At 34.2% G+C, this 25693-nt stretch overlaps 1 long non-coding RNA gene across 1 annotated transcript in view; it reads left to right on the top strand.

The window, feature by feature from the left end:
- Positions 1-21272, top strand: part of LOC141417309 (uncharacterized) — a 184251-nt gene extending 162979 nt beyond the window's left edge. Inside the window, exon 4 of the long non-coding RNA XR_012441838.1 lies at positions 21138-21272. This is a non-coding gene — a long non-coding RNA (uncharacterized lncRNA). The remainder of the gene's footprint in view (positions 1-21137) is intronic.
- The last annotated feature ends 4421 nt before the right edge of the window (positions 21273-25693 follow it).

Raw genomic sequence — 25693 nt, 5'->3', positions numbered from 1 at the left:
CACTTTTAACAAATTATGTTGTAATCATTATGCAATTCAGTTAAAAATTAAAAGGAAAGACACCAGTGTAAGATTTTATGCCAGCTTTATGATTATTTAATTGTATTTCACAGCAAAATGTAATTGAGAGTAGTTTGACATGTACCATTTCTCAGCATTGTTGTGGTGGTAGATGCATATAATGTTCTGAAACAAAGAGCACATTTTGCAATTGTAAAACATACACACCTAAAACAGAAAAATACGAAGTCTTCTGTAAAGCTCACTGTCCTGCTATACAAATATCCACTCTACATAGATTGAAAAATTCACATTTGGAAATAATAGCTCCAATTCAGAAACTATTTTCACCTTAAATACGCTAAACAAGTATTGCCCATTTGTTGAAGAAACTATATCCATATTGCTATGTTATTTATCTAATGCTATTTCAATGTTTTTCAAAACATTTCTGTTAATATATATTTAAAATTGTATTATATTTAAAACATTTAAAAAATTTCCTTACTGATGTGTTTTATACCATTTTTCAAAAGGGATCATCATTTTATAACAATATGTCAACTCTTTTCAGTGTAAATAGCCTCAGTCTAAAATCATTGCTATATTTGGCTAGTACCTAAAAGTTTATTGCTAATCACCCCCACCATTTATGTTATGTACAATGGGCTAATCATGTTAGTAATTTAATAGTTTATGGTTAATAAAATTTCACTTACTTTCAAGAGGTAAATTGTTGCCAGAACAAAGTAATTTATCTTTAGACATTATATATGAAAAGATAGCTATAATATATGGCACAATAAAGAGCCATTTACTATATAAGTGGTTCTTTTTCAGTATTTTTTGTTTACTATAATAATACAAACTGTCCTTTTGAGAAACTGCTGAGCCTTATTTCAATATCATTATATGCATATTCCTAGAAGAAAAGGTATGTCAGTATATAAATATATATTCAATTAATTCATGTGAATCATATTTTTTCACAGTATAGTTATTTCTTTAAAGTGTTGGGTAATTTACAAATGATAAGCTGTGAATTACACCAAAATTCTCCAAAATAAGAGCATTTAACAAAGTTATTTTAAATCTACTTTAAACATTTCTATCACACAACCACTAGGCATTTTTTTACCTTATCCTCATTGTAAAAGTGGAGTCATGCCTCTTCATCTTTAATTTCACTTCGTCTTGGTAATTTTCTTTCTGTAGACTACAGTTTTCTTTGTAATATTCTAGTTTATGAAATACAATTTGCATTTGTGTTACTTTATTATTGTACCACATATATTCTTAGGTTGTTAGAAATCTAAGCTCCTACTAGTTATTAAAAATAACTGTATGCTATCATGATTTAATATATAATAATAGATAATCCTCACAATATTTATATTTCAAGCAGTAACAACAACAGAAGGTATAGTGTATTCTGATGGGAAAGAAAGAATAAACTACCACGGGCAAAATTTGCTAAAGTAACAGGAATCATAAATTAGAATATTTTCCATCAAGCAACATGGTCTATAAGGTATCTTGACTGATCCCAGACTATTCATCTGGATATCAAGAACTAAAAATTTGATTTTGAGGCAGAGACAGAGTCAGGCATGGTGGTTCATGCCTTAATCATAGCAGAGATAGGAGAACCATGAATCTGAAATCGACCTAGGTTATATAGTAAAAGACTGTTTCAAAAAAAAAAAAGCAAACAAAACTTGATTAAATAATATGTTTATACATATAAGTGACCCAGGAAGGAATACATGAAGTAATAAACTGAAGTACAAACAGGAAACTAAAACTGAAAAGTAGTATGTACTTGTAAATGGCAGAAAGTGAAATAAATACAATTTATTAAACAACTTTACAGGAAATTGCCTTGCAATTTCTTCAAGGAAGATGAGCACATTTCTCTATTGTGGGTTGCATAAGATGTCTTCTTTCCAAAGAATACGGTGTGTAAAAAGGGAAAATGAACAGCGTTATAGGAAGAGAAACTTGACAAATACTACTTCAACTAGGTTATTAAGGGAAGCATTAACAGTGATAAGTTATATTAATTGTATGTACTCTTGATGTGATATAATGAGAATAGCAATTTCCCCTGAAATCCTTCACCCCCTCCCAAACCCATTACTCTAGTCAAATCATGAGAAAACCATCAACCAAACAGAATAGAGGGGCATTCTACAAAATAATACTCATTCATACTATCAAAGTCAAACACACACATGCACACACACATCTAAGAAACTGTCACCATTAGAACTAAGAAATGAACAATTAATATAATATGAAATCCAGAAAGGGATCCAAGAACAGTAAAGAACTTCAGATAAAGACTAATGAAGTCTGATCAAGTTTTCTTATTAGATGACATTTTCTATGATTGCTGCTGGGTATGCAATCTTCTGCGGAACCAGGGGTACCTGATGTCATTCACCAATGAACATATGCCATTTTCTGTTATTCTTAATCAATCAAATCATTATTTTCTGCAACTAAGTTTTTGTTAAAGAATCATGGACAAGCTACATAGCTGGTAAAGGTGAAAATCTTAGATGTTGTGTTCAATGTCAAGATCTTTTTTAAATTAAGCAAACATTTAACCTTGGCATTAGGCCTGATGAAACTGGATACAAGACATTCCTAAAGGAGACTTATGTTCAACTCATGTTTTCTTTAGAGAGTGGGGGCAATATTTTTCAGAGAGGAACTACACTTTCCATTCCCTTGTTAATGTTCTTCATTAATTCATACATAGTTGGTTTCCTCACCCTGATAGATTTGAAACTCAATTGCTAGCCACCTGAAAGTGGATTATTCTCTGTAAATAAACTGAGAAGTTAATATTAAACAGCATCAAACAAAAACTAAAATATAACTAACAAATTATACATGAAAAAATGATTATTGCTTTGAAGGTTGTGATAAGGAAGAATCTACAGGAAAACAACATGAATGAAATAAAAATCACCCAAAGAAATGGTTGGACTTTCTTAAGGTGTGTGATAGTCATTCATCCATCATTCTACCATAACAAATCAGTTTTCTAGAACTTTCGTACGTGTTTGTGTTTTCTTCCATTCATAAATTTGAATCTAGTGATCTAAAATGAGATTCCTTTCTTCCCTGGACAAACATCCAGGGAAGAACAAACATCCTGGACAAACATCTTCATCTCAACATATTCTGTTTTCATTTCAGTTTTAAAATTTTCCTTCATCAATAGACAGAACCCGTATCATTCCTCTGCTGATTTTGATGTGGTTATCATCTCTTCTTAGAGTTTATAAGAATAAGAATTACTTTTTCCTGCTTTATTCATATTGAATTGATATTTCCAAAAACAAAATTTCTGGACCTCTTGCCTAATTGGTGAAACTTTCAAAATTGAAGAAAATGTTTGCTTTATCAATAAGGGATTTTTTAAAAAAAATCAATACAGATCACAGAAAGGTTCTTGCTTAGAGAAATCTTCAAGTGGCATGTGTGCTCACACAGCTTGGTACTCTCTGAGTTGGTGAATCTTGTTGCCACTACCAATAAAAAAAATGAAATAAAAAAGTAGTAATGACATAACCATAATCTAAGCTATCATTGGAGAAAATCTAGCCTATATTTACTTAAAGAATTAGAGGCAGAGAGAGGTTTAGGAAAAGCAAACCCATATTAAATATTTAATATTTTAGCTTCAGAATCGTAATAGATGATGTAATTAATATTGAGAGATGGTCTGATCCAGAAGGCTAAGAGAATGGGTTGCATAATGTGACTTGTGTAATTTTTATTTAAATTTTTTATTCATATATGCATACATTGTTTGGGCCATTACTCCCCCCTACCCCATGCCCTTTCCTTCTCCCCCGAACTCCCCTCATTTCCAGGCAGAACCTGTTCTGCCCTCTTCTCCAATTTTGTTGAAGAGAAGACAAAACCAATGATAAGAAAGACATAGTGTTGTTACTAGTTTGAGATAAGGATAGCTACACAGAGAGATTTCTAGCATTGCTTCCATGCACATGTGTATTACATCCCGAATTTGTTCAACTCTACCATACCTTTACATTACTTCCTCATCACCTTCCCATAGTGATCTCTGTGAGTTTTAGATTACTATATTTGCCCCTCTACAGTGGGAACATCAAACACTTTCAAGTTTTGGGTTTACTACCTTTCCCTATTCCTCCTGTGGGTGTTCTCCCCTTAGTGTGTGACCCATGTCCAATAATATTACTTCATTTATTTTAGGTCTAAAGTCTGCATATGGGAAGAACATATGATTTTTGGCCTTCTTAGCCTGGCTAACTTTGCTTAAGATGATGTTCTCGAGTTCCATCCATTTACTTGCGAATGACAAGATTTCATTCTTCTTCATGGTTGAGTAAAATTCCATTGTGTATAAATAACACATTTTCTTAATCTATTCATCAATAGTGGGCATCTTAGCTGCTTCCATAACTTGGCTATTGTGAATAGTGCTGCAATAAACATGGGTGTGCAGGTGCCTATAGAATAACCTGACTCCCATTCTTTTGGGTATATCCACAGGAGTGGGATTGCTAGCTCATATGGCAAATCTATGTTTAGTTTTTTAAGAAGCCTCCATATTGTTTTCCAAAATGGTTGTACTAGCTTACATTCCCACCAGCAATGTATGAGGGTTCCTTTTTCGCCAACATCCTTGCCAATATTTGTTGTGGTGGTGTTTTTGATGATGGCTATTCTAACAGGGGTGAGGTGGAAACTTAGTGTGGTTTTGATTTGCATTTTCCTTCATGGCCAGAGATGTTGAGCATTTTTTCATGTGTTTTTTGGCTATTTGTATTTCTTCCTTTGAAAAGGATGTGTTTATTTCATTTGCCCATTTCTTTATTGGATCATTTATTTTGGGGGAGTTTAATTTTGTGAGCTCCCTGTATATTCTGCTTATCAGTCCTTTGATGTATAGCTAACAAATATTTTCTCTCACTCTGTATGTGGTCTCTTCAGTTTAGAGACCATTTCATTTGTTGTGCAGAAGGTTTTGAATTTTGTGAAGTCCCATTTGTCCATACTTCCTCTTACCTGCTGAGCAGCTGGGGATCTATTGAGGGAGTCCTTGCTGATACCTATTGGTTCCAGAGTATTCCCTGCTCTTCTCTGTATTAGCTTCAAAGTTTCAGGTCTGATATTAGGGTCCTTGATCTTTTTTTGAGTTGATACTAGTACAGGGTGATAGATTGGATCTGCAGGCAGATAACCAATTTTCCCAGCAACATTTGTTGAAGAGGCTATTATCCATCTTATGTTTTGGGGGCCTTTGTCAAAAATAAGGTAGAAATAGCTGTGTGGATTCATATCTGGGTCTGCTATTCTGTCTCACTGGTCTTCATATCTGTTTTTGTGCCAGTACCGTGCTGTTTTAATCGCTATGGCTCTATAGTATAGTTTGAAGTTGGGTATTGTGATACCTCCAGCATTGGTCTTTTTGCTGAGTATTGCCTTGGCTATTTGCAGTCTCTTGTGTTTCCAAAAAATTTTATGGTAAATTTTTCAATCTATGAGATGAATGTCTTTGGGATTTTGATGGGAATTGCCCTGAACATGTAGATTACTTTTGGTAGTATAGCCAATTGTACTATGCTGATTTTACCAATCCATGAGCATGGGAGAACTTTCCATCTTCTGTAATTTTCCTCAATCCCTTTCTTCAGAGGTTTGTAGTTCTCCCTGTAGAGGTCATTCACATTCTTTGTTAAGTTTGCTCATAAGTTTTGGGGGGGTTTTGAGGTTATTGCAAATTGAATTGTTTTCATATATTCTTTCTCAATTTTTTCATTGTTGGTATATAGAAAACTAATGATTTTTGCAAGTTGATTTTGTATCCTGCCACATTGCTGAAGCTGTATTTGGTGTCTAGGAGTTTTTGGGTAGAGTTTTTGGGGTCTTTGAGGTATAGGATCATGTCATCTGCAAATAAGGATATATTGACAGTTCATTTACTTATTTGTATTCTGTATATTTCTTCTTCTTGCCTTATTTCTCTGGCTGTCATCTGTTAATGGGATGGGTTTCCTGTAAACAACAGATTGTTGGATCTTCGTTTTTAATCCAGTTTGTCAAAGGGTGTCTTTTGATGGGGGAATTGAGTCAGTTGACATTCAATGTGAATATTGGTAAGTATGTGGTGTTTCCTGCCATTTAGCTGTTTTTGTTGTTTAAGGGTTTGATCGTGTGCAGCTGAATCAATGTTACTCTCTGACTCCTTGTCTTTTCTTCCTGAGGTTTGATACTTACCATCCTCTTGTGGTTTTCTTTGCTTTCATTTTCTGTATGCAGAATTCCTTGGAGAATCTTTTGTTATGGTGGCTTGGTAGTCATATATTCTCTTAGTATCCACTTACCATGGAAGATTTTTATTGCTCCATCTATTTTGAATGATACCTTTGCTGGGTAGAGTATCCTAGGATTGAAATTATTTTCATTCATTTCCCAGAATACTTCATTTCATGCCCTTCTTGTTTTAAGTTTTCCATTGAGAAATATGCTGTGATTTTGATGGGTTTGCCTTTGCATGTTATTTGTTTTCTCTCTCTCTTGCACACCTCAACATTCTTTCTCTGTTCTCTGTGCTTTTTGTTTTAATGATAATATGTTGTGAGGAAGTTCTATTTTGGTTAACTCTATTTGGTGTCCTGGAGGCTTCCTGTACCCAAATGGGCATAACTTTCTCTACATTTGGGCAATTTTCTGTTAATATTTCATTGAAAATATTATGGATCCCTTTGCTTGGACCTCTTCTCCTTCTTCAATGCACATGACTTGCAGGTTTGGTCTTTTCGTGGAGTCGGTGGGTTCTTGTATATTCCTTTTGCAGGTATTGAGTTGTTTGACTAATAGTTCTTCAGTTTTCCTTTAATTCCTATTTTATCTTTGAGTTCAGAGAGTCTGCCTTCCACTTGTTCTGGTCTGCTGGACTAGCCTTCTTCTGTGTTTTGTGTTTCTGTTTGATTCTTTTTTCTGAGGTTTTCCATATCATGGGTTACTTCTTCTTTAATATTTTCTATTTTCACATTTAATTCATTTATCTCTCTATTTATAGTGTTACCTTTTTCATTTCAGTGTTTATTTAGGGTTCCCATGAGTTCATTTATTTGTTTCTGTTTCTTCTCATGTTCTTTACTTTTGATGTCTTGAAATTCTTGAGTGCATCTTGTACCTTTTGGTTAACTGCATATAGTATCATCTCCATGAAATTCTCAGCAATTATTTCCAGAATTTCTTCTTTGAGGATTTTTTGTGGGCATCACTGAGTTCCTTGGTGTCATTTATCTTTGTTTTGCTGGAGTCAGGAACTGGGTATCCATTTTCTTCATTTCTCTCTGAATCTTGCATTGAATTATTTTTCAGGGTAGAGTGGTTTCCATCCCTTTTTTTCCTTGCCATTGCTCCACTTGGTACTATGCAACTATGTTCTTGATAGACTAGTTGGTGGTTTTAGTCACCTGTTTTCTTTCCTTTGATTTATTTTTTGTTTATTGGTTGTCTTGGGTTTTTAGCTAGGTTGGTGTGTTATTTCTGTCCCTGGTCTGGATGTAATTTTGTAATAATTAATTCACAGGTTTAATAGCCAACCAGTAGTTTATATGTTATATAGAAGGCCCGTTGGTGGTAATATCTATAAGCAGTGGGAGTTGGGGGGTTAACGTTTGTGAGGCTAGCTATAGAAATTAGGGGAGTTGGATAAGGTGGCACTGAAAGGGTAGGCAGGAAATGTGGTGGGTGGGTGGGGAAAGCAGTGCGAGGCTGCTATTTTTTGTGGTCCTTGTGTGTGTTTGAGGGTATTTCTGTTATTGTAGTGGATGGTGCTTGTGTCAGGGATTGTAGGGGTTTGGGGTTGTGTAAAGTTGGTATAGTAGGTTGGTCAGGGGGTGATGAGTTTGTAGGAGGGAGTGGTAGTCTGGCAACAGGTTGGGGGAGAATGGGAGAGGAAGGTGAGGCAGGAGGATAGAGTGGATGAGAAGAAGCAGAATGAGTTGTTGGGGAGGAAAGCAATGTATTTTAGCACAGGAGAAGGAGGGAGAGTGAAGGGGATAAGAATAGGGATGAGAAGATGATGATGATGGTAAAATTGATAGTTTAGAAAGAAAAAAATGATATTGGGGATAGAAATAAAAACAGAAAACCCATAATAACAAGACAAACAAAAAGACAAAAAAAAAAGAGAAAAAAATGAACAAACATACAAAAAAAAAAAAAAAACCTGGTTCAGGAACAATAGAACTTCAGTCTTGGTTTAAGTTCTGGAGTAAGTCTTCTAGCATCCAGTCCTGGCATTGGTGTGTAAACTAAGGCTCTGAAATGGTCTCACCAGGTGATTAGCTTGTGAGTAGTGTTTTGTTCTACTATCTACCAGTTGAATTGAAAACGTGAGGTGAGGTAGCTTTGCCAGATTATGCAGTGTGGTCAGAGCTATTGATTTCATCAGTTGATAGCTGTGTTACCCTTCAGCTGCAGCTGCTTGGTCAACTCCTGCTCCAGTGAGGTGGGGCAGTTTAAGTTTGAATGCTGCCCTTAGGTTCAGGAGATCAGCTCTGCAGTCCACTAGTTACCCTGCTTTGGATGTGGCGTTTTGCTGTGCTTTTTTACTAGGATTTCCATGCTGGGGGTTTATTTCTTTGCCTCACCCCCTTTCTCTGGTGCAGGGCCCCCCCCCCCCATCCCTGCAGTCAGTGTGTTATTATGGTTCGCTGCCTGTTTTTCAGTTTTGTGAGCCAGTTTGGCTTTGGGTATTGCTCACTGGCTGAGGAGATGATCTCTGTGATCTGCTATCTGCCCTGCTTCAGGGACTGGCTTATTGCTTGCCTGCTCTCCACCTTTCTTCCTTTCCAGTGTTTGTTTACTGAGAGTTCTCACTGAGATTAGCTCCTGGCCCCTCCCCATTTCTCCAGTGCACTTTCAGTGTTCCATCCCTCTCTGCTGTTGTGGTAGATTACAGTTTGTTGTTTGTTATTCACTTTTTTGCAGGAGAGAGTCAGTCTGCCCAGTGGCTGTGTTGGTTTACCCCAGGGTTGGCTGAGGGAATTTCCTGTGATGCATGGTGCTGACCTATTTGTTCTGTCTGGAGCTGACAGCTGTGGTGGTGGTGGGAGCCCCACCTTGTTGGCTATTAGGTACAATTAAAGGCTGATTTGTGGGCCAGTCTTTGAATTTTTTCCTGCACCTAGTGTGATGGCAGTTATTATTTTGGCTACAGGAAGTCAGAGTTACCCAGGTGTGGCTCCAACTTCTCAGGGAGGTTTTGGAGTCACATAGATTAGACTTTCTGCTTCCTTACCCTAGTCGACATCTTGGACCTTCTGACTTGTGTAATTTTTAGTGGATTAGCACATCTTTGATTTGCTGAGTTTCAATTAAGCTACACTTAACATTATAGAAATCTCTCACCTTTTCATAGTTTACTAGGGACAATGAAGCAGAATTAAAAATATATATTCTTTCAAAATGCATAGAGATCACCAACCAGTTTTTAAGGAGACAGTATGAATTAGATAAGATAGAAACATATGCAACATCTTGATAGAAGAATGTTAAGGAAGTTTTCTGAAATGCCTAATTTCATTACAGCAGTTCAGGCTCAGAAATTATCTGGCTCATTAAAAAATTAAATCTTTTTAATGAAAGCCCAAGACTAACCAAATACTCTTTTCCTTGTGTCTTTATTCATTCATCTGGCATAAAAATTAAGAACAAAAGGAACTTATTTGATTAATGACCTCTGCTCATCATTTCAGTAGAACACACAAAGACATCTTTTAAATTTTATTTCACTAACAAATTAAGTTTGTGTTAATCATAAATGTCACTCACATGCAAATTATGCATAAATATTCAGGATAATCTATATTTTATCAGTAATAACAGAAAGCTTGCCAGTCAGTGTGGGTTTAAACAAGCAATTAGTGCATAAGTTATTAAACATTTTAAACAAATGGGCTATATCTAACCCAAATTAGGAGAGATCAAAAAAATTTCATAGCATCTTGATTGCACAGGTGGCTGAACTTCTGAGAATCTCTGCATTCATAAAAGATAAAGTATGCTAGTTTTACATATATTATAATCCTCTTTTCAACCCTCATCTCTTCACAATTATTTTTGAAAACTATTACTGTAACCTTAGTCTTTGCTGTCATCCATTTTCTGATGTTCAAACTGCTGGGGAATTCCAGTAAATAAAGAAACCTTGAGGGGCTTAACTTCTGAAGTAGAAGGTATAAACTAGTGTTCTTCAGACCTTCTATTTAAATGAGGGTTATTTCTCTCAGCTGAACTTGTAGGACTCCAGGGAGCCTAGTATGTTGAATTGTAGACATATTTCAGAATGCCACAATCTGATGTTTTCTTGTTTCCTTTCAAAAAAAGCTTAATTCAAGACACAAACTTCTATTTTTTTAGCATATAATAGTTGTACTGGGGGTACATTATGATATTTATAGATGGAGACACAAACTTGAATTTTGTTTTCAAGAAACTGCTTATTTATTAGGGGAGTATCATTAGAATAGAAACATGACTCAGACTTAAAAGTAGGTCATTGCAGTCATTCCTTCAGTAACATGTAATTTATTACCCAAAATGGGACAATTCTGAGAATAAAATGGGAGTGAGTGAAATATGTAAATTGTTTATTAATTAATGTAATTATTTAAAAGACAACAAATATAGTTAACTTTATTAGAGAAACTATAGTATATGCTTATTAAAAATGAAACTATTTCTTACAACAAGAATGTATATAGTTACTTTTATGTCAAAGATTAAGTTACATGGGTATGGATGGCATACACCTGCAATCCTAGCTAGTGAAAGCTGGGATTATGAGATTGGGATCAAGGCCAGCCCAGACAAATAATTTGTGACACTCTATACCCACAATAACTAGACCAAAATGAGCTGAAGTTGTGACTCAGGTCACACCTGAATTCAACCCTGAATTCAAACACCAGTCCCACAAAAATAAATGAACAAAGAAGTGAGCTGATTATCTGAACATTAAAATTAACAAAATTGAGTATATATGTACCTTAAGCCATTTTTTATTTATTTCTAGTACTATGTTGCCTGTATTTTTCTGAAGGAAGTATTTTAAGTGATACTATTTTTAAGTTTTATCCGAAATTTTCCTATAATTCTTTTTAGTGTTGCATGCTATGACTAGTACATTAAATGATGAATAACCTTAATTTGCTTTGCTCTGCAGATGACTATATCTTGAAATGAGAAAATATTCTCCCTACTCAGGTATATTGAATATTAAGAGAGATTCTGAATCATTCCTCTTAAATTTTAATCCTTCTTAGAAATATGTAAATATTTCAATCCAAATGTTTTCACTAATAAGGTTTTTTTGTTAAAATTCCAAACATCATCTTCAGCAAATGTTTTTATGAAACTGAAGTTCGAAAATAGCTAATCTGTATCATTATTTCAAATGCTTGGCCAAATTTCAATGCTGCAAAATATAAGACCTGTTAAATTTCTACTATAAGAGGTAAGAGCTAACAATGTTTGATCAATCAGAAGCTATTTCTTGCAAGTCAGGTTATTCTAAAACACAATTACAGAATTTAAAAAACTGAGTTTTCCTCTATTTGAATGCCAACTATTGAGTTTATTTAAATTATGTTTTACTTTGTGAGTTTAAATTTCAGTGACTTCTTTGTAAACTTATTTTCAGTAAAATATTTCACTGAAAGCTAAGCGCATTTTTTGTTCCATTGATTGAAAACTTTTATTCCATCATTCTAAATGATTTTGAACTTAAAGGAAGTGAACTTCATAAGTCATTTATTATAAAGTTCAATACCATTGAACTTTAGAATGATTTACAATGTAATACAAAGTTGCTAAAATATTTCTAACAGCCAATTGATGACAAACAGCAAAAAGAATTCATACCTGCCTGGTACAAAAAAAAACATTTTTTTTGTTTTTCAACATCAGTCTTAATTCAAATTTTTCAATGTTCAGGAACCCTTAATTTATATGCATAGAATATTATAAATTTTTTTCAATGACAACTTCTATTTTGATTCATTAAAACTGCTACTGCAACTTGTTTTGATTTAATTTAAATTATGTTTTTATTACAACTTATAAACTTCAAATTCCTGAAATTATTCAAACTACTTACAACACTATCAAACTTTATTTTCATGCAAGTACCCCAGAATAAATAATTGAATCTCCAATATTTAACTTATTTTCTGAATATGTGCTGATGTCAGATATTTGACATACAACAGAATGAACTTTCAGACCCACTCTGATTTCATAAATTAAACTTAAAGACAATGAGTTATTAAGGAGATAAAATTTTTATTAGCTGCTTCTGATATTGGTTTTGAACTGTGTCATTTAACTTCATAAACTTCTGTATTGTAACCAAAATATTAGTGGCAGTGGTTTTACTTTTCCTACTTGTAGAAAATCCATGTGGAGTTGAAATTCAGTAAAATTAATTTAGAAAAATGTTTATTTAATATAATGAAAAATTCTTTACAAATTCACGGAATGATCTGTAAACACCTGTTGCAGCTGATCCTGTTAAATTTTGGTACACACACATTATTTTCTTTAATGTCTATTGTTAATGAAATAGATTCTCTGCATTTCTAATAGCTTTTTTCTTCTAGCTTTCATGTGGTCAGTGCCAACACTGTGCCTCTCATGGGGTAATGTAAACTCAATAAACACTCTGTGCTAGCTACCGAATCGTTACTGATTTATAAGAAGAAGAAAGTTAGTAAAATTTTTATGCATATGGTTTTATTGTTAGATCACTGCCACCAATAGCAAAGTGCTTTTAAGTAATGGCAGATAATGAATATATACACAGTTTCAAATAAGCTCTGTATGACAAATGACAGAACTATCTTACTACAGCATCCAGATTCCTGGCTATGGGAGCTTTGGCAGGAATGCTCAAGCTCAACCAACTACATGTGTTTTAGATGCACTCAAATTGTAATTACCTACATGCCCCATTGTTCCCCAAAATGGAAGCATAATAGTGCTTGGCATTTCCCATGTCATGACATGTGTCTCAACCCACTTCCTCTTTTACCAATCAGTGCCAAGTAGTTTTTCCAAAGCATTCAAAAGGAGGAGTTATTTATCCCTAACCATACTTGTCCCAAATCACTTTGCTCTATTAACAAGTCTCCCTCATGTCATCTATGAACACATGGGAACACTCAGAAAATGAGGAGTTATTTCTGGTCACGTTTCAGATTTAACCACATGAGATAACTTCACTTTCGTTCACATGCATTTGATACCATAAAATACTTGATAATGTAAAATTTATGGAAAAAATGATAGGTCTATCATCACTAATCTGGATTATTTTATGTAGCTGTTAATAATAATTTATTAAAAATGAAAAAAATCAGGCAAATGCCAAATTGGATGGAGCAATAAAGCAAGAGTATGAATTGGGGCCATTCTGGAAATGCTGGTCTTCCTATAAGTACCTGAAATCCTGTGTTTCTATCCAGCCATGCAGAAGCACACCTGGATTCTTTCCTACAGCCAGGGTGATAGACTGGAGGATTGGGAAAGATTATGCTGCCATACAGCAGGCAAACATCAAAAGCAATAACTTGTTTGATACGTGTTATCTTTATCCATATCTGACATTTGATATGTGAGGTGGATTTAGGTGCATATTTATAAAATTAACAAAATGCCATGTCCCATTTTAATAATAGAGTTGAAAAGAGCAACAAATATAATTACCCAAAGTCTAATTACCAAACTCTACTTAATATCTAGGAAAAACATCATTTAACTTAATAATAGTGTAATGGACTTCGTAAGTTGGTTAAGCAACTTTAATGGGAAGTAGAAAGTCCCGTGAAATACACTATAACACTGATGGCCAGATATTAGGTAGGTCTGTGTTCATGTAGCTTTGATATAGTGCAATGTATGTTCTTTTATTTTTACTACTTGTAATTTTTCTTATATAGTATAAAGTATTGAATTGATTATTTTTTCTGTAATCATGTATATAGTTTATATTACCATATAGTATAGTTTATATTATTGTGTGTGAATTATGTGTGAATTTCACGTATGAATAATAAATAGGGAATCTGACATGGTAAAAAAAAAATCACTGTTCTAGCAAAAATTTAAACCTACTTTCTTATTCAGCCTTTGACACTCCCAGCTTTGTTACTTTAGATATTCTTCCTTTCGCCTATAATGGTCTCCTATATTCTACCCTGACAATGTGTATAGAACATGTCCTACTGCTTCCTTAAGATACAATTTAAATTTCTCTCATAAGATACATCTTAAGTCATTGTTTTGCTTCTGGACTCCCAAAGTCCTTTATTTATATCTTTATTACAAGCATCTACCACTATCTAGCATGTGTCTAGTTATTAATTGTAATTAATTTTCATTTTAAAGCTCTTTGATGAATGGATAAAAGTTACATTTATCTGTAAATAATATACCAGGTCCTTTCTTGTCATGTTACAGTGAGGCAAGATAAAATTAGGAAAAGTTCAAGACTCATAGAAAAGTATTACATCTCAGATTAACTATGCTTTGTCTCAGGAACTGCCCTCAAATGGCCAGGAACTGCCCATGCACCCACTAATTGAATATTGGGTGGGAATCACCTTCCTATAGGTTATCATAGATTTTAAGAGCACCTGAAGACCAGAAACATGCTTTCTCAGCTTCTGGCTTTCATCTGGGCCCCACCATGCTACTCTTTGAATTTCTCTTCCCTAACATTTAATAAACTCCCTTCACAACCACATGTCCTGTGATGGATTCTTCCCTGCTGAACACTCAAAGAATTTGGAAGTCTGCTTATCACAGACTGCACCAGTACCATTAAGAAGAGTACAGCAGGCAAAGATCTTCTCCCACTCTGTGGACAGCCTCTTCAGTTTAGAGACCATTTCTTAAGTTATGCAGAAGATTTTTAATTTCATTTGTCAATCCTTTCTCTTAGTTGCCGAGCCAGTTGAGTTCTACTTAGAAATGCAGTGCCTATGCCTCTTAATTCTATTGTAGTCCCTGCTCTCTCCTGTACTAACTTCAAAATTTCAGGTCTTGTGTTAAGGTGCACACTCCACATTGAGCTGTGAGTGTGGATGTGAGGAACAAGGAACCCTCATATGCTGTTGGTAGGAATGTAAATTAGTACAACTATTGTTGAAAACAGTATGGAGGCTCCTCAAAAAACTAACAATACAACTGCCATGTGATCCAGGAATTTCACTCCTGGGGATATACCCAAAGGAATGTAAGTCAGGTCACAATAAAGACCCCTGCTCACCCATGATTGTTATCCACAATAACTAAGCTATGGAAACAGCCAAGATGCTCTACTACTGGTGAATAGATTAAGAAAATGCATTTACGTACAATGGAATTTTACTCATCCATAAAAAAGAATGACATTTTGTCATTTGCAGGTAAATAGATGGAGTTGGAGAACATCATCTAAAGTAAAGTTAACCAGGGTCAGAAGGCCAAAAGCCACATGTTCTCTCTCATATTTAGAGTACATACTTAATAAAAAAAAATAGCAATATTATGAAAAACAGGTCATGCTAAAAGGAAGTCACATATGAGAGAGGGAGGGTAAAAGAAGGAAGTTAAGAAGGTGAATATGGTTGATGTACTCTCTTTACAAGAATGATTATAGAATTTTTAAACCTGTTGCTGCTACTATAAGAAAGGAGCTAAAGTAAAAAGAAGAAAAATAGAGATGCTGAACCAATTCGGGCTATAATACCTATATACATGAAAGTGCCACAGGAAACTCCCTGTGGAGCCATCTTAAACAAGCAAAAATGTCACTTTATTTTCTTTTACAAAACTGGAGAGCAGGAGGGCTGAACAGGTCCTGCGGTGGGGGAGGTGTCAGTGGGGGGGAGGTGGTGGGGAAAGGGTATGGGAGAGTGAATATAGTGCAAATACTGCTTCCACATGTAGGTATATTGAAAAATGATACCTGTTAAAACTATTCCAGGAATGAGGGGAGAGGGGATAAAGAAGAGGGGTGGAGGGGTTGAATTCAAGTGTGATATTTGATACATTGTAAGAACTTTTGTAAATGTCTCAATGTACTCCCATCCAGCACAATTAAAAAAAAAACTAAAGTTGAAGAATAAATGGAGACTTGACAATGCTTATTGATAAAGAAAGATGTATTACAGAGGCACTATTTAAAAATGTAAACAAGATAAATGAAGCTTCACAGAGGAAGATCGTGAAGGATGAAAGTATAGCCCAGTCCCCAAAAACTGGTTGAGATTCAGAAGAATACTTTCTTAGTCTGAACATAGCTACAATTTCTGGGCAGTGTCTCCCAAAGTATCCTTTTTTTGAAAAACATTCTCAATAGCTTTCCTCAAAAGCAAAATTTTAACATCAGGTCACTTGAAAAAATACCACTTAATTATTAACTTTAAAAATTCATAATGCAGAATAGCATTTTAAAGATTTTGGGAAATTTGTTCATCATTTCTAAACTTTTTCATTGTGGAATTTGGCTTTTGTTTGACACCTATTAACATATGGAAAAATATCCAAGGAATTCAATTTAGGAAAACATATGCAGCATTGAAGAGTTCATTTTGACTCATCTGAAATTAGAAAAACAATCTTCTATTCTTCTGTAAGGAGGATGTAAGAATCTCTTGCATCTATTCACATTCCTAAGGCATAGGAAATCTCCATTCATGTGGAGATGGCCATGAACTCTGCTCCTTATGATCACATCCAGATCTTCTTAGGATTTAGAATTTGGTAACAATATTTTTCCTCCCTGACGTTTACCAACAGAAATCCCTGTTCAGGAATTTTAAGGCAAAAACAGGAAGGGATGAGCCATTCTTAACACATTCCTTTAAAATGAGTATGGAAGGATGGACTTCTCTAAATGAGTTTGACAAAAAGTAAATGGGTCCTTGCTGCTTAAAAAATTTAAATAGCCCAACCAAAATTGTTACTGGAATTTTTGGGGTTCTTTGTCATTTTTGTCATGATTGGGTTTCTTCTATTTGTTGTTTGATTAGTTTTTTGTTGTGGTGGTAGTAGTAGTATGGTTTTGCTTTTTTCTTTCTTTCTTCTTTTTTTTTTTTGTTGTTTTGGCGTATTGGATTTTGAACTCCAGATCTTGCACTTGCTAGGCATGTACTCTAACACTTAAGTCCACCTCACCTTTTTTTCGCTTTTTGGTTATTTTTTAGCTAGGCTTCCTCATTTTTGCTCATGTCTGGCCACAGATCACTCTCCAACTTATGCTTTCTGCATAGTTGGATTCATAGATAGTTCTGTGTCACCATGCCAGGCTTATTGATTGAAATGAGATCACTAAGTTTTTTCTCAGGCTGACCTTAAACAGTGATACACTGCTCTCTACCTCCCAAGTAACTAACTTAAGTTTTAGTAATAGGAAGTTGTACTGCACAAACTTTCCCATTCCCACATTACAGTCCTTTGTATTATATTCTTTCTTTGTAGCTGTTCATTTCCCTTAGCATTACTAGAACATTATTTTGGAAAATATCTAAGCTGTCTCATTTGTATAAATGAGAAATGCAGTCTTCATTCATTCCTAATCCATGAACTCAGGATGAAATGGGAAAATGGGAACCCCCAGATATCCAAGTCTTTGAAAAGAGTTAGTGACACCTAGCCAGTGAAGGGAATCAGAAGACCCAACTCATAGTATGCAAATCCTCAGAGGAGTCCAGATCAGAAATCATTTCTATTTAAAGAAGATAGCTAGGAATGTTGTAGCTCCTGATTTTGGTGGTTATTTTTATAATTTATGTGTTTTTTGCTAATGCATTTAGAAAGAGAAGAATATAGTAAAACATCTATTCCTGAAAGAGATATTGAGAAATATTCTGATGTTTTACAAATAAGCCAGAGGTTTGAGAAATTATGGACAACAATGCATAACATGCTGCAAAAATTTGTGAATCAGCATTGACATTAAGATAAAATCAAGACCAAATGGACCACAAAAAAATAAAAACTCAAAATAAAAATCAAAAATGATGAAAGGCAAAATGATCTAGGAATAAGAACAAGAAAATGCACCTGTCATTATTGACATACCACCTTAATAACTTCCTAGGGAAGACATGGCAAAATGCACAACCCTTTACAGAGAAGGTTTTGTGAGATTGCTTGCTTCTTTGTATCAGTACTTACTGCCTTCATTATACATTTACTTTCAGTTTACAGTTTTCTGACTTCATTCTCAAAAACATAATATGAGATATGTACTACTGTCCCCATTTCAGAGTCTACAGAGTTTAAGCAACTTTCTCAGAATCATAGGTAACCCTTATCTAACTCTAAAGTCTATGCTATTAACCAAACTCCAAGTTAAAGCTTTCATCCAGATAAAGAAGAAAAACAATGATGTCTCTTAACATTGTGTTTTGATCAGTTTGGGCTTCCATACAAATATATCATAGATTCATGGCTTAATACACATTAATATGTTTATCATGTGACATCCAAGAGCAAGGTGTTGGCAGATCCAGTGCCCTATGAGGAACATCTCTTGGTTGCAGCTGGCTGTATACTTGGTGTATTATCCCATGGCAGAGAGGAGAGAAAGTGACCTCTAGTGTCACTTAGGTCCTTTTAGTACCTTTTAAGGTACTAATCCAAACCATCAGGGTTCTGCTGTCATGCCCAAATCATCTCCTAAAAAGCGCCACCTTCTAAAACTATAGCATTGCCAATTAGGATTTCCACATACAAATTTTGAGGGGAAGCAAACATACAGTATATAGTACATGGCATATAGACACAACTATATGGAGCAAAGAAAAATTGGGAGACATACTTAAAGTTTGCAGTTCCCTCCCCCAAAAAAATCAAGAAATGGTTCACTTTGAGTTAACTTTGCTGTGTCCTTACTTTGACCCTACTAACTGAACACATTTAAAACCAGTGTTTCATGATGGTGGGGATGCAAATTAGTACAACCACTCTGGAAAAAAATCTGGGGACTTCTTAAAAATCTAAACATAGATCTGCCATATGTTCCAGTAATCCCATTCCTGGGGATATACACAAAGGAATGTGACACAGGTTATTCCAGATGCACCTGCACACCCATGTTTATTGCAGCACTATTCACAATAGCCAAGTTATGGAAACAGCCAAGATGCCCACTACTGAGGAATTGATTAAGAAAATGTGGTACTTATACACAATGAAATTCTACTCAGCCATGAAAAAGAATGAAATCTTATCATTTGCAAGTAAATGGATGGAACTGGAGAACATCATTCTGAGCGAGGTTAGCCAGGCTTACAAGACCAATAATGGTATGTTCTCCCTTATATGCAGACTTTAGATCAAGGGCAAATACAGCTATGTGATTGGACTTTGGTCACATGATAAGGCAAGAGCACACAAGGGAGGTATGGGGATAGGTAAGAAACCCAAAAAACATGATAGTATTTGATATCCTCAGTGCAAAGGCACTAATACAGAAACTTTAAAGCAACAGAGGCCAATAGGAGAAGGGGATCAGGAACTAGACAAAAGATCAGTTCTAGAAGAATCATCTTAGAATGTAACACATTTGTACATGGAAGCAATGCTAGGAATCTCCCTGTATAACTATCCTTATCTCAAGTAGCAAAACTGCTTTGTCCTTCTTATTATTGCTTATACTCTCGCTTCAATAAAATTAGAGATAAGGGCAGAACAGTTTCTGCCTGGAAGCGAGGGCTTGGGGGGAAAGGCAGGGGGCTGGGGGGAAGGGGAAAGGGAGGAGGCAGGAGCTAGGAGGGAGAAATGACCCAAACATTGTATGCACATATGAATAAACAAAAAAATAGCAAAAAAACCACCACTCTAGTCTGTGAAAACAATAGTTTTTATTATTATTTTAAAAAAATCAGTGTTTCAATACTTTATTTCAATAAGTAGAACTGACTCAATTATCACAAATTTTGAAAATGATGCTGATCAATTACAATAAAATTTAAAGCAAATGTCTGGCATTTAAATGCAGACATTTAAATGATTTTTTTGGAATCGTAAATGATTTTTTTCTTGCTAAATCACATTTTCTTAGAATATCTAACTTGTCTAAAGCTCTAGAAAAAGAACCGTCAATACTGACTCTTCCTCCACCACTAAGCAGGGTTAACTGAATTAATAACGGACACTTGACACAAATTAGAATAATAAGATTAACATTTAAAATTTGGGATAAAATCTTAGAATAGGGAATCCATTAGTTCTGACGTATTATATTAGCAGGTCATTTAATCTCGGGGACTTAGCTCACCAATGAAGACTGGCTATGATGGAACCTATACAAATAGATGTGAAGGAAGGAGAAGCCTGAATGCAAAGAAAAGAAAGGAACAGAGAGAGTACAGGAACATAAATGTTGAAAAATGTTGAAAGGAAAGTGAGAGAGTCAGAGACAGATGGGCTGAAATGAGTGAGTGAGGGAGGGAGGAGTGGGGAAGGAGAAAGGGAGAGAAAGAATTAGTTTTCTGCTATTCAGTTTCAATAAAGGCTTGCTACATTTTTTCATTTGGATTCCTTAAGATTCTCCTAGATTTACATAATAACCCCCCTTTTATTGAGTTTGTCTCTGTGGGTTTCAGCTCCTTGCAAGCAAATTATCCCTGACTCTGGCAGGTTTGGACCTTAAAATTAAATAAAGCCATTTAGACTAACAATACAATTCCAGCTGCTACTCTTATTCTCTCTTAAGAATTAAGCAATTTCTTTATTTCTTATATAATAGTGATGGTGAGAATTCCCAAGCCTTTATATGTAGGTAGAATGAGGAACAGAGTTACACAATTTAGCAGCACATAAAATCATTTCAGTTTGAAAAATAAAAAAGGTGAGAAAATGGGAATTGATCCTAAGCTTCCATGTATGCACGCCAATATCTGAGTGATCCTGAAGTGTTAAGAACCCTGGAGATCAAGCTCCACACTCTGACTCATAAACTTAAATCAGGAAGTGAAGGTTGGTGATTATCCCAACTTGCATCTAGTGTAAGGAACTCTTATTTGTTTGAAAAAATCAAAATTTATTTGCTTCATTTTCAGATGAGTGAAAATAGGGTAGAATGTGATTACTACTGATTACGGTATGTGTTGAGGCAGAAGAGAAAAACACTGGGTGAGTAACCACATTAATTTTTTGTATGTCCTAATGTATCAGAAAGCCTATGTAAGAAAATCCCCAGGTATCAGTTTTTCCACAGCTATAGCCACAGAGTTTTGAATTATCACAATAGATTCACTGATATTTTATTCCCTTAAGCTATTTTGTAATCTCATTATATGCTTTTTTTTACTTACACACTCAATAAAACTATTTCTCCTCTTAGAGACAGTGACTGTTTTAAAACTGATAAACTTTGTTGAGTTCGGAAGGTGCCATTATCAAAAAGAAATATAAATTTCATAAACAAAATTATTTTAGATGCAATCCTAACTAAACTATTGTCAGTCTATTCAATTTAGGTGAGTCAGAAAACATAAGTATTCTGAGTGAGGCTAACCCTGACTACCTACCATTATTTAGGATCCTCTTCTTAAGGACTTTGAACACTTATGTCTGAGAAATGATAGCCCCACAGAAGTCTAATCTATACCCACTCCACAGTCATGGTTCTTAGGTGACCAGTCATGGATGGTTTACTTATATAACTGTGTCTGTTGTATTTTCCCTACTGGGAATAAAGATTTAGAATATAGATTCTAGTATATCATCATTGAGCCATAGGCAATAAAGAAAGAAGAGTATAGTTAGAACGAGTGAGAGAAAAAAACTGAACCAGATTTGTAACAACAACAAAAATCTTGATACATAGGTATCAATCCCAGCACTCAGAAGGCTGAGGTGAGGAAGAGAGAGAGAGAGAGAGAAATTGTTTTGATTTTTCCAATTTCTGGTCCCAGTCTCTCTTCCCTGGCTGTGTAATACATGTTTATATTTTAAGCTAGCACAAGTAAAATTTTGTTTTAATTCAAATAGTTCCCAATTAAAGTAATCAAGGACTGTGTTTGTTTTCTCACTTATGTAGACTGGAGGCATCAACATGATCTACTGTAGAAAGTTAATACTTATTGATTAATTGATGTTTAGCTTTCCAATGACTAATGTTTCAATATATAAGTTAAAGCCACTTTTCTCAAAAAAAGAAAAACATATTATTAACCAAGATGGAAATATTCTTTCCTTTTTCCATATTTTTATACCTCTATGAAAGCAATAATGCCAACCATTTCAAACAAGCAGAGTGACTTGTATAGACTCTTATAGAGAAGACATTATATAAATGCATGTTTAATTTAGAGCCAAATAAGAGAAACAATGAGGAAAAGGGCATTTACAATAATGACAACAAAGAGCAGCTTCACTTTTATTAATTGTATTAAAAATCTAGGCCACCTTTTAGAATGACATCAGCATTATTTTTAACCCAACTCTACATTTAAATGAAAGAGTAACAACAGATCAATTATTCAGAAAAAGGTAAAGTACAAATTTAGTTAATTCTCAAAATAGATGAAGCTAGTTCTGTTTTTTTTAATAAATGTGGGTTTTATTATTATTTAAATTATTTGCATTTGAGATAGAGAGTATATTTGGGATGAGGAAGAAGATCAAAGTAGAGGATGGAGAAAAAGGACAGGAAGAGAAGTAGAATTTTCTATCACCCAAAACAGACATCTTTGCAGACCAACAGTTCACCACACTAGTTGTATGGACTACGATGTGAAGCTTAAAATTTTCTTACTATGTCTGATACCTACCACATACAACCTTTCTGAGATAGTATCTACCATAGTACCTAACATAAATTATAATCCTAAATATGGAAGTTATCTTTCTTCTACTTTTTCTTATAAAATTTTTACTTCTAAAGAATTTGAAACATATATTGTTTTTTGTTATCTCTCCCCTAACCACAAAAGATAAAAATAGAGTTTGTTTTTGATATTTTCTTTTGTTTTCTTCGATGCTAGAATTCTAAAATCAATTCAGAATTTTTTGCTCTCATACTTATAATTATGTATCATAGAAAAAGCACCTATCATCATAACCTCTCTCTCTCTCTCTCTCTCTCTGTGTGTCTCGTGTGTGTGTGTGTGTGTGTGTGTGTGTGTGTGTGTGTGTCTTGTCTTCCTTCAGGAAATTTCAGTAAGAATAGAGTCAGAGAAGTTTCTGCGTTACAGTTTGGATCTTGAGTGTCCTTGAAAGGTCCATGTAGTAAAGGTTTGGTCTCCAGTACCTAGTTTTATGGGAAGGTGGTAGAAGCTTTATTTGGTAGAGCCTGCAGAAGGAGGTTAGATCATTGAGGAAATACCATTACAGGAGCTGCATAGAATTCAGGTCCTCCCTTTATCATTTTTCTTCTTGGCAACCATGAAATCAACAGGTCTCCTCTACCGCATACTCCCACAATATTTTGTACCCAAAAAACTAGAGCTAAGTCACCATGGACTGTACCCTCTAAAACAATGAGTCAAAATAAATTTTACTACTTCACAAGTTGTTTATATGAGGCATTTGTCACAATAACAGAAAGCAGATCAACATCTGGATTCATTCAAGTGTAGATTGTAGTAGGGGTCCTATATGAATTTCCAGAAAGACATCTGCATAGTGCATTATCTTAGAAGTTCACACTGTCAATTGCGCTTAATAATTCCTGCAAGTCCAGCAAGGTAATGAACACCTTGTAGTGCTTGACCAAATGAAGAAAATCTTTTTAAATAAGTTCCTAAATGGATCTTTGGATAAGTGAATGTCACTAAATACATTCATAACTAAATTCATGTAGACATTAACTTTAATACCCACTTCTCACTAAAATCTATGTTGACCAAGACTACTTGTCTCAGAATGCCTAAAATTCCATTTAGTAATGTGCATGAAGAGTCATTAGTAAAGAGATTCTAGTGGAAACACATTTGGCCCATTGACCAAACTAAAAAAGCTAAAACTTAAAAAAGAAAACAAAATGTATGTGTGAGCAAATATTAAGTGGGAACATAAAAATTAAGGAACACTAAATGAAAATTTTGAGTTCACTAAAAGTTCCCCTGGAAGAGCTTATCTAGGTTGTTGCTAAACAGATGCCGTTTACAGAATTTGTTTTCCTTGTATCAACTGTGTAGCTTTTTCATATTCTCAGACATTCAGAAATATCGGCAGGCTTATTTCAAGTTATTAAGTGTCAGAAAAGTGTCCATGACCAACGTGAGAAAACAGTCTCTTCATGCTTTTCAATGCTCAAAACATATTCAAATTCAAAACTCCAATAATTTAATTGCAATAACAAACTCAGTGATGTGTGTTTATCTTGCTTTTACACACAGGGATTTACTAGAAATCACCTTATGGAAAAATAGTTCTATGTGCTAAAGCCCAAACTCAATGGAGCACTATATATAAAAGTTATTAAAATCAAATGGTTCTTTTAAACTTTAAATTTAAACCCAGAGAGCTAGATAATCCAAAAGGAAATTAAGGGAAATTTCCTTCTGTAAATAGACAAAATACTGAATTTGGGGAAAAATGTTAAGTGATAGGACATCTCCTCCAAACAAAAGGAAGTCCAACATTTTAGTATATGGAATCAGATTTACTCATGTATGTCAGAACAGAAAAAATAAATTTACTTCAAAAATCAATTTAAACTACTAACATAATATCCTTAGCTAAAATTAAGATTACATTTTTCTAATATTCTATGTATCAGTAACATTAGTAATATCAACTATAACAGGAAACAACAGTCAGTATCATTTCTTAAGTGTGATTCAGTTTGTCACAATAATAAATAGGAGCATTGCTAAATTCCCTACTCAAACTAAGCAAGTGTTCAAATAGTTTGTAGATTCTATACTTTTCATAATTTATTTTATAACCTTATTATTTTAGCAATTAACATTCAATAGAATATAAATATAACTTAATATAATATTCATCCAGTGAAAATTGAATGGTGCATATATGCATATATGTATATAAACATATAGAGTACTTAACATTTGTAAAAGACTTGGATTATTTTAAAACTATTTCATTGTATTATGCCACTAAATAAATTATTAATAATTCTTTTAAAAAGACATTACAAACACACAAAATATTAGAATTAGAAAATAATAAAAGGTGGAAAGAGACCAAATTACACCAACTGGATATTAAAAGAAATCCTCACCTAACTTTGGTGTCAAAGAATAAGTAATGCACTCCCAAAATATATCAAAATCCTAGAAAGTGTTCTAAACTCAGAGCTTCAAACATTATGACATTTATTCAAATGATACATACAATAGAGGATGTGAAAGCAGACATAGATCCTAATGTTTTTAATAACTTAAAAAGCAATATATTATCTTATAATATGATCTGGAAAGAAAGAACTCTTGACTAGCTTGCATGAGAAAAGAATCATTTGAAATTTCCATCATATACCAAAATAAATCCTAGATGACTACAATGTATGATATAAAACCTGTAAAAACCTCAAAATAAAATATTTATTTATCATATCATAGGATATGAGAGGACTTCCTGCCAAATTGATGGAAAAGACCACAGAGAAAATAAAAAATTACTTTTCACACTTTTTTTTACATCC

Source organism: Castor canadensis, chromosome 2 (genome assembly GCF_047511655.1).
Source record: "Castor canadensis chromosome 2, mCasCan1.hap1v2, whole genome shotgun sequence".
Taxonomy (NCBI): domain Eukaryota; kingdom Metazoa; phylum Chordata; class Mammalia; order Rodentia; family Castoridae; genus Castor; species Castor canadensis.
Note: the sequence above shows the minus strand (reverse complement) of the source record. Positions and strands in the feature narration are given on the sequence as shown.